This window comes from Microcebus murinus, chromosome 6, assembly GCF_040939455.1.
Source record: "Microcebus murinus isolate Inina chromosome 6, M.murinus_Inina_mat1.0, whole genome shotgun sequence".
Taxonomy (NCBI): Eukaryota; Metazoa; Chordata; class Mammalia; order Primates; family Cheirogaleidae; genus Microcebus; species Microcebus murinus.
In genome coordinates this window covers 30,948,412-30,958,567 of record NC_134109.1, presented here as the reverse complement: position 1 = coordinate 30,958,567, position 10,156 = coordinate 30,948,412, and positions in this window count along the sequence as shown.

Sequence of the window (10,156 nt, the reverse complement as noted above, 5' to 3'; positions counted from 1 at the left end):
TGAAAGTTATCTAAACAACATAAACAATGATAAGATTCTCCAGAACATACATGTTCACTGTAATTTTCTTAGCGAGGAATTTAAGGCTGTTTGTAATATGATTTTGTTCTGCCTTTTGTGCCACTGTTCACTTCATACTCTATGCTGGAGGAAGGCTATTCCTTGAGTAGTGTATTCCACGAACTTCCACATCTTCAAAATGCAGCTCCAGGGATACCAGTTCCTGAAGTCACCCTTACTCCACAGGCAATGTATATTATTCCCTACTCAGAGCTCCAATAGCCTTTGACTAATATATATTTCAGAGCATTGTCCTGCTGTCTTATCATTTGTAGTGTGTAAAGTCATTATTGCTCTGAATAGCGTATAAGCAAGCTGAAAACAGAATGGGAAGAATACTTCAAAGTTTGAATTTGAATTCTTCACTACATAGAATATCACCCTATTGGATCCCACTCCATCAAAGCCCTGTACCTAGCAAGTTAGTAATGTGTTAAATCATATACATATAGTCTAAATAATGCTATAGCCAATAATTTGTTAACCTTTTCAAATAAGGAATATATTCAATTTAAGTGACTATAGGTCTTCAGTCTCTCATTTGTTTGATAACTCAAATAAGCATTTATTGTGAACCTTGAGATGGCCCTAAAGGAGTAACTGTAAAGAGTAGGAATTACAGGTATGCGGGAAGATTGTCAGGGGACAAAATTTGGGGCAGTGAGGAATTTAAGCACCTATCAAATCATACTATATAGGTGGTAAACTCCATTGTCTATGCATAATGCTCGCCTTAAGTATCACTACTATGTACCTCAGTTTCTCCATATGTTAAACCATAGCACTGCTATAAAAAAAAAAAGTGTGACCTTGTGAAAGCTGCTTAACCTTTCTGAGCCTCAATTTCTTCACTTATAAAATAAGTCTGGAATCATGCTCTTTCCCAAACTTTATAAGGTTTTTGAGTGAATCAAATTAGATTAGTATTAATAGATGTCAATAGCATTATGAAAGTATAGATTCATGAAGCGACTAGTCTTTCCATACCACAGTCATGAATTTTGGCCATAATTCTAAAACCTAACCCCAGTGCTAAAGCTTTCAAGAAGACTTATTTTTGTTGTCTTCAACTTTATAAACCTTAAACTGAAGTGTTTAGTCCTCTTCTGTTTTTCCCTGTCCCAATGACTCTCAGACTTTAGTGTGTACCAGAATCCCCTAGAGAACATTAAAACAGACTGCTGGGCCCTATCACCAGAGTTCCTTGCTCAGTAGGTCAGAGATGGGTCCTAAAAATCTACTTTTCAAACAAGGTTCCAGGTGATGTTGATGCTGCTGGTCTGGGAACTACACTGTGAGACCACTGCTCTATCTTCTTTCTCTAGGTAAACTCAACTTTCACCTTGGCTTCAAATTTTATCACAGTGTAGATGACTTCTGGTACATTTCCCATAGCCTGAATGGTTTTCTAACACCCCAAAGTCAATATGTCATGAAGATTAATTTTGGTCCTTCTCACCATTCGATCTATTAATGATTTCTATGGCTAGACCTAGAGTGGCTAAGAGTTGTCCTCTCCATTTCCAGGCTGGTGCAATTTGAAGTGAGTTAAAATTGAGTCCTTAACATTATTCAGCTATAAAATCAACTGTTTCTTCTTTATAATGCACATTTCTTTTATGATAGTATCATAAATATTCTAGTTTAGAATTATTCCTATATTTTCCTTATTATTTTTAAGGAGTATAAGCTATGGGATAAATGGGACCATGTCTAATACATTTATATCTTCCATGACTTCCTTCATAGTGCTCAACTATAATCCATAATTTTTTAAAGAAACAAATGAAATGGCCAGAGCTTCCCATATACTATACAATGAAGAACCCCCCATTAGTGATGCTCAAACAAACAGAAACTTGCTCTGTAACACTCTGGAGAGTGTCAGAGGTAACTGTTCTATATGAAAGTACTAGACATCTTTCTGTACAGAATCATGGACTCCGAAGGAATTAAATCAATTCCAATGTCTTGAAGTGCACTATTACCTAGATTACAATAAATTTCAATAATTAGAGCAAAGCAGTAAGTCTAACCTTCCAGCCACCATGGGGTTAAACCCCATCTGAAAGCTTTCTGTCTAAATATTGTCAATTTGATTAACTAGGGCTTCCTTTTTGGGTACATGGATGTGTGTTTTTGTAATGTAAGTCAATGGTGAAATAGGATTTTATCTATTGAACTTTATGTTAAAAGAAAAAAAACTTTCCAGAAACATTTATAGTTAGAAATAGATTGGGCATACACACCTGTAATCCCAGCACTCTGGGAGGCCAAAGGGGGAGGATCGTTTGAGGCCAGTAGTTCAAGACCAGTGTAAGCAACATATGAAGCCCTTGTCTCTACCAAAAAAAAAAAAAAAGAAAAAAAAAGAAATAGAAAGACAAATGTTTGAATTAAGGGCAAGTAGAGTATACTTTTATCTCAAGGGAAACTTTTTGAAAAAGAAACCATTAAAAATGGCTTGTCTATATGTGTGTTTTGTGTTGTTTTAACATGCTTGAATAACATCTGTTATCTACAACTAGTTTAAAAATTAATAGTCAAATGTTGTGCATACAAAGTTACTTGTAAAACAAAAGACAATGGTACATCCAATGACAGTAGAACTTGACATCTCAAAAATGAATCTACTTTCCAAAGTACCAACTTCAAAATATAATAATACTATGTTGAATAACCCCCAGATTGAGGAGGATATCAAAATAGAAATTATGTTATATGGCAATTAACAAAAAGGTAAAAACTTCATATGAAGTCCTATGATTGCACATAACTGAAAATAAACATGCAATTACAAAAAGAACCTCCCCAAAGCCCCTAAAACAACAAAAGAAAGCATAAAAAAGGCAATTAATCAAAAAAGAACTAAAAGAAAAGAAATAGAAAACAAGTAAAAACAGAATTGATTGATAAAGCTGATTATTTGAAATAATCAATGAATAAAGAAAATATTTAAAAATATGTTAAGAATGAGAAAATAAAAACATAGATATATAAGAAAGTAAAAAGAATTACATGAGAATTTCATGTTCTAATCTATTATAATTTAACAACTGAAGAAATTGATGGTTTTGTGATAAAACCTAAATGATCATTTAAAAGGTAAGCATACCAATTACTAAGAAAAGTGGAAATTTAACATTAAAGGACTGTGTCCTTAGCTGTTAAACAAAGAAGGAAAATTTCATCTTAATTGAGCCAAGCAGTGACTATCTTTCAAATTTCCAGAGAAAAACTGGTCTTTTTAGCAAACAGACCAGGGGAATATACTGGATAAGATTTAGCAGTGGAAATAAAATATATTTTACTTATTTCCCAACATCCATTACAGCACAAAGTTTCCTTTGAAAGACACTTTTATGATCTTGTACTCATTATCTAAAAGGATTTACCTCTACTTAGCGCATCCCCCAAAACACCAGATTTAAAGTCTAAAATTAATGCCTTGACATCCTAAAATAATTCTGAGATAAAAAAAAGATTCTGAAAGAAAAAAATGACAAAAAAGAAAAGCTTCTTATGCTTTCCCTATCATTAATCTGTCACTCACTTTGTTGTAGTCAAGACAAGCCTTAAAAGACCACTACAGTGATGCTGTTAAATTTCCTTCAATTTGTACATCCCCTCCCCACCAGAGCTAGATTAAAATATGTTTCTTGTACCCTCCACCCTTGTGTAAAATTTTGTTTCTTTTTGTATTAAGATCTTCATAGGGGGAAAAAATTCCTTCCATTGTGGCTAGCATGTAAAAAAAGAAAGAAAGTGAAAAACAGAAGAAGGAAGGAAGGAAGGAAGGAAGGAAGGAAGGAAGGAAGGAAGGAAGGGAGGGAGGGAGGGAGGGAGGGAGGGAGGGAGGGAGGGGAGGGGAGGGGAGGGGAGGGGAGGGAAAGAAAGGAAGAAAGAAAAAGAAAAGGAAGGAAGGAAGGAAGGAAGGAAGGAAGGAAGGAAGGAAGGAAGGAAGGAAGGAAGGAAGGAAGGAAGGAAGGAAGGAAGGGAAAGAAAGAAAAAGAAAGAAAGAAAGAAAGAAAGAAAGAAAGAAAGAAAGAAAGAAAGAAAGAAAGAGAGAGAAAGAAAGAAAGAAAAGAAAAAAAAGAAATCTTCATGGGGATTATTATATAGGTGATTTTACTGGTACCTTACAGGAGTTTACCATTTCATGAATTCAAAAACTTTTTTCCTCTGACTTTATGTATGATCACAGAGCTGAAATCAAAGACTTCTTTTTCTAGTTTGAAGGTTTCTGGAAGCATTTGCATTCTTATGGCTTGCCCTTTATGTCCTCTCTGGATGCAAAACTCTTTGCTGTCTATATATGTTGGGTGGCCTTCCAGAAAAGCTTATATATATATATATATATAGTCACTTTCTGTGAAGCTCCAGACTTAGTGCCCAAGGAAAATTTAGAAACCCAAGGGGAAACGTTGGAAACTAGAGCAATAATGAGAAAGAAGTAAATTTGAAAACAAACATAAATAAGTAGTTGGTATTAGGATGGGCTGCCTGTTGGAGTGCCAGGAGTTAGCTACTCTCCCAGCACAAACAGGTCTCAAGGCAGAATCATCTCAAGAGATTTAGAAATAATAGAAAATAAAGAGATGATATATTATAGATAGAGAAATGATTAAGATGGAGACAAAATGCAGTTTAAAAGATGGGGGAGTCAGGGGGTCATCAGCATTCCCAGAGGCTGAGACCCCAAGTGAAGTCCTGCATCAGTATTTATTGGTAATAGCAAATAGTTGTCTTTTGTTAGAGAATATACAGTTCATTTTTTTTTAGTTGTCCAGGGGAAACTTGCCTAATTCTGTCTACAAGAATAGACGGTTACACAATTTTTCTAAAATAAGCATGTTAAGCCCTAAGTTAGTAACAGACCTAGCTGAGCATACAAATTAAAGATAAAATGTATAAAATGAGAACACTGAGTCTGTGTACTACTCTAATCTACTTCTTCTAAACACAGAGACATGTAGCCAGGAGTGAAGCAGGAATAGCTTTGAAGTCTAGGATAGTTCTAGCTGTACGTTATCTGCTGGACAGGCATTCTAATCAGCTTCTCCACCAAGGACCCAAACCAAGCTTCTGCCTTGTAGATAAGCTCAAGGCGATGGCTGGAAGCAAAAGAGAAATGTTGCTGTGTGGGCATCTCTGACAATGTCTGTTTTTGTTGGAAGCAGCTTCTGTTCCATGAACTAACATGTCCACAGATTCCTTCAAGGCAAAGCCCTGCAAAACTTCTGAAACCTTTCACATCTCTTAGCCTATTTTCCCAACATTGGAGAAGCTAGATGTTAAAAGGTTCATTTATGAAGGATTCTGCAGAAATGCAGTTAGGATGTGGGGAGAAGCCTCCTGAAGTGTGACTGACTTCACCTGGGGAGAGAAGGATGTATTTAGGGAACCAAGTCTAAGGTCCTCAGGACCAACCAAACAAGCTTGAAAAGAGAGAGAGATGGCTTCGCCAAGGAAATGATACGAAGTTGAGAATTTTTCCAGAAAATCAGTGGGAGAGAATACACACACACTTTAAAATTTGAAGGAAGACCCTGATGTGAGGAGCCTGGCATTTTTGAGTAACTGAAAGATCAATGAGGGTAGATATCAGAGAGAAAGGGTAGAGAGTGAAATAATCAAATGAGTTTGGAGAAAGAGGCAGAAACTATTGATAGATCATGCAATATCTTATAGGTTATGCCAAGTATTGTAGACTGAATCCTTAGAGCAGTGGGGAAATTCTAGGGGATTTTTAAGCAGGAGAGAGACATAATTGATTCTCTGTTTTGCCAGAATCTCTTTAGATAGTCTGTGGAAAAAAAACTAGGGGATAGTGAAGAGGGAAGTTAGGAAGCTAATGTAGTAGTCAAAGTGAAATTGGGTGGTAATAGCCAGTGAGAAACAGAATAAAATGCTTAAAGTAGATGGGTCATTGAAGTTAAATAGGTCAAAGGACTACCCAGGGTCATTTGATGTGGCTGAAGACACTATTAGGAAAGATTAATAGCCTTAGCTTCAGATAATGGTTGCTGTCCAACAAACCTTTTTTTTCTTTTTTTTTTGAGACAGAGTCTCACTTTGTTGCCCAGGCTAGAGTGAGTGCCGTGGCGTCAGCCTGGCTCACAGCAACCTCAATCTCCGGGACTCAGCGATCCTACTGCCTCAGCCTCCCGAGTAGCTGGGACTACAGGCATGCACCACCATGCCCGGCTAATTTTTTTTTTTTTTTGTATATATATTTTTAGTTGGTCAATTAATTTATTTCTATTTTTGGTAGAGACAGGGTCTCGCTCAGGCTGGTTTCGAACTCCTGACCTTGAGCAATCCACCCGCCTCAGCCTCCCAAAGTGCTAGGATTACAGGCGTGAGCCACCACGCCCGGCCCAAACCTTTTTTCTATACAGTGGTTCCTAGTTAATCTTTGGCACATGACTGGAGAAGTTTGGGACATATTTGACACCTTTTTAAAACTGCCCTTTAAACAGAAAAGTCTGTTATAATATTAAAGACTTTTGATTCATATGGAATTGGTTACAAATTCAAATTTTCATGTCACCCCATGAGAAGTGACAGATTATACAGCCTTATGCCCCCCAGTTAATTCCAGAAGGAGCTGAATGCTGGAAGTTATGTTAAGAAGATACAGTCAGTGCCTGTGAAGTTGAAACTAGTCATGATGCAAAGATTGCCTAGCTTTTTTTCCCCATTCACAAGTACACATGATTTTGCAAGTAATTAAATGACTAGTATAGAGGAACCAGCAAGATGGCGGACGAGAAACACTGCCAGACAGAGTGTCTCTGCAGAAAAGACAGATTCTAGCAGAAATTAGAAAAAAGAAGCAAGAAGACGAGCATACAGCAGATGAGGGATGGAAGGAGGGGTACCTGAGACCCTGGGACACTCCACGGGAGGAGGCCGCGAGAAGAACTGGAGGCTGAGACCACCGGAGCAGCCCGCAGACCAGCAGCAAGGGTAGGTGGATTTGCGGTTTCCCCTCCCCTGCATTTGGGACTGCTGCTGGGCTCCCCAGCAGGTGGAGAGACCTGCGGACACCAGCCCAGAGACGGCCACCGAAGCCAGCGGTGACCCTGTAGCAGACGTGGCACCAGGTTCCCAACTCCCTCCGGGCAACTCTGTGTGCACAGACCCGAGCCGCGCGGCAGGCGCCATATTGCCTCCTCCTCCCCTCCACTGACCCTACCCGCAGCTGCCCAAAGAGACAATACAGCCACCAGCCAAAGGCACCTCCAGGGAACGGGACATTCCCTTTTGGGACCCTACAGCTGACTCAGGGGAACTCAGACTGTGAGCTCCCTACCCACCAGCTCTCCCAGGTGCTGCTGGCACAGTGTTCCCAGGAGAACGGTGCCGACTCAGAGGCTGAGAGACATAGACCCAGCTTGAGCTCCCTGTGGTGAATTGGGACCGGAACTCCTCTCCCGGGTGAAGATACAGTTTGAACTCTGGGACCCAGAGGTTGGACCTGCAGACCAGATCCCCTGCACCAAGGGCTAGCATTGCCCGGGGCACAGAAGGGTTATACGTGAACAGCCTACTGAGGTGTGTGTGCCTCCAGGGGCGGATCGGCATCCTAGAGGGCAACCCTCCTCCCAGGAGGAGGCCATGCACCCAGCCCAGATTGTGATCCTGTGCAGGGAACCTCCCCGCCAACATCACAGTCCGGGGAGGCCTGGTGGCTTGTGGTCTGGCCTCCTGGGCAGAGGCCCAGGAGTAGGTGCGGAGTTGGGGAGGGCAGAAAGAAGCGAGGCCCACTCCAGACTGTGGGTCTCAGACAGCCCCACCCCCACACGCAGACTTTCTGGCTGAGCAGGACCATTCCAGCCCTGCCCTGACAGCTTTTCCTGGAAGCAGAGGACAGAAAATTGACCCCTGCTAACTGCCTGAGGGCAGGCTTACCCAACCCAGCTCCACCCAGAACAAGAGCTGATAACAGGACACAAAATCAACAGCATAGCCTGTTGCTCCAAGCAAACGCCACCTACTGACAGGGACGGTATCTTGCACAGCCTTTCAACGACACCCACTGACTCAATATACAGGGAGTGGTCTAATCTCACCCACAGACACCACCTAACGCCTCAGATACTAAACAAGGTGTGTGAATGCCCAAACAATAACCTAAAGGAAAGAAACAACAACTGATCGACATGGGAAAAAATCACCGAAAGAACTCAGGAAATATGAAGAACCAAACAGAAAACACATGCCCAAAGAGGAGCACCAGCCCTCTAGAAACGGACACCAACCAAAATCAGGCAACCAATATGACAGAAGAGGAATTTCGTATGTGGATTATAAGAACACTCACCGACCTGCAACAACAACTCAATAACCAACACAAAGAAACCACAAAAAGCCTCCAGGATATGGAAAAAGACTGGGGCTCCATTCTCACTCTTTTGAAACAAAACAATGCCCAGCCTAGAATATTATTCCCTGCAAAACTAAGCTTCATATATGAAGGAGAAATAAAGACATTCTCAGACAAGCAAAGGCTCAGAGAATTCACCAAGACAAGACCAGCCCTACAAGAAGTACTTAAAACAGCGTTACGCACGGAACATCATAATAATAACCCACGAATATAAAAACAACCAAAACCCAAAGATATTAAAGGCCAGATATTACAATGGCTCAAGACAGAAATCATAGCAACAACATCCAACCCAACACAATGAACAGTAATCTACCTTACCTATCAGTTCTCTCAATAAATGTGAATGGCTTAAACTCTCCACTCAAGAGATATAGGCTGGCTGAATGGATAAGAAAATGCAGGCCAAGTATATGCTGTCTTCAGTAAACACATCTAACCTGCAAGGATGCATATAGACTAAAAGTAAAAGGTTGGAGATCAGTATTCCAGGCAAGTGGAAGCCAAAAGAAGGCTGGCGTGGAAGTTCTAATTTCAGACGATTTAGTTTTTAAACCAACAAAAGTAGTGAAAGACAAAGAGGGTCATTATATAATGGTGAAGGGCACACTTCAACAAGAAGAGATAACAATTTTAAATATATATGCACCCAACTTAGGTGCACCCAGTTTCATAAAGCAAACCTTACTGGAGCTAAGCAAATGGATTAATAGCAACTCCATAATCACCGGAGATTTCAACACCCCACTGACGGCACGAGACAGGTCCTCCAAACAGAAAATTAATAAAGAAATAATGAACTTAAACAAAACCTTGGAACAACTGGGTCTGACTGACATCTACAGGACATTCTACCCAAAATCCACTGAATATACGTTCTTCTCATCAGCTCACGGGACATTCTCTAAGATTGACCATATCCTAGCACACAAAGGAAGTCTCAAGAAATTTAAAAAAATAGATATCATACCATGTACCTTCTCAGATCACAGTGGAATAAAAGTAGAAATCAACCCTAACACAAACTCACATTTCTACACAAAAACGTGGAAATTAAACAACCTCCTACTAAATGATTACTTCATAAATGAAGAAATCAAGATGGAAATAAAGAAATTCTATTAAGAAAACAACAATGGAGAGACAAGTTATCAACTCCTGTGGGACACAGCTAAAGCAGTTCTGAGAGGAAAGTTTATCTCCATAAATGCCTATAACCAAAAGTCAAGAAGATCACAAATAGACAATCTAATGAAACGACTCAAAGAGCTGGAAAAAGATGAACAGACCAACCCCAAACCCAGCAGAAGAAGTGAAATCAACAAGATCAAATCAGAACTAAACGAAATTCAAAACAGGAAAGTTATTCAGGAGATTAATAAAACAAAAAGTTGGTTCTTTGAAAAAATAAACAGAATTGACACACCATTGGCTAAGCTAACAAAAAGCAGAAAAGAGTAATCTCTAATAAGCTCCATCAGGAATAAAAAAGGAGATATCACAACTGATCCCAAAGAGATACAAGATACAATTGATGAATACTACAAAAATCTTTATGCACACAAACTGGAAAATGTGGAGGAAATGGACAAATTTCTAGAAATACACAGCTTCCTTAGGCTCAACCAGGAAGAAATAGATTCCCTGAACAGACCAATCTCAACAGCTGAAATAGAAACAGCAATAAAAATCTCCCTAAAA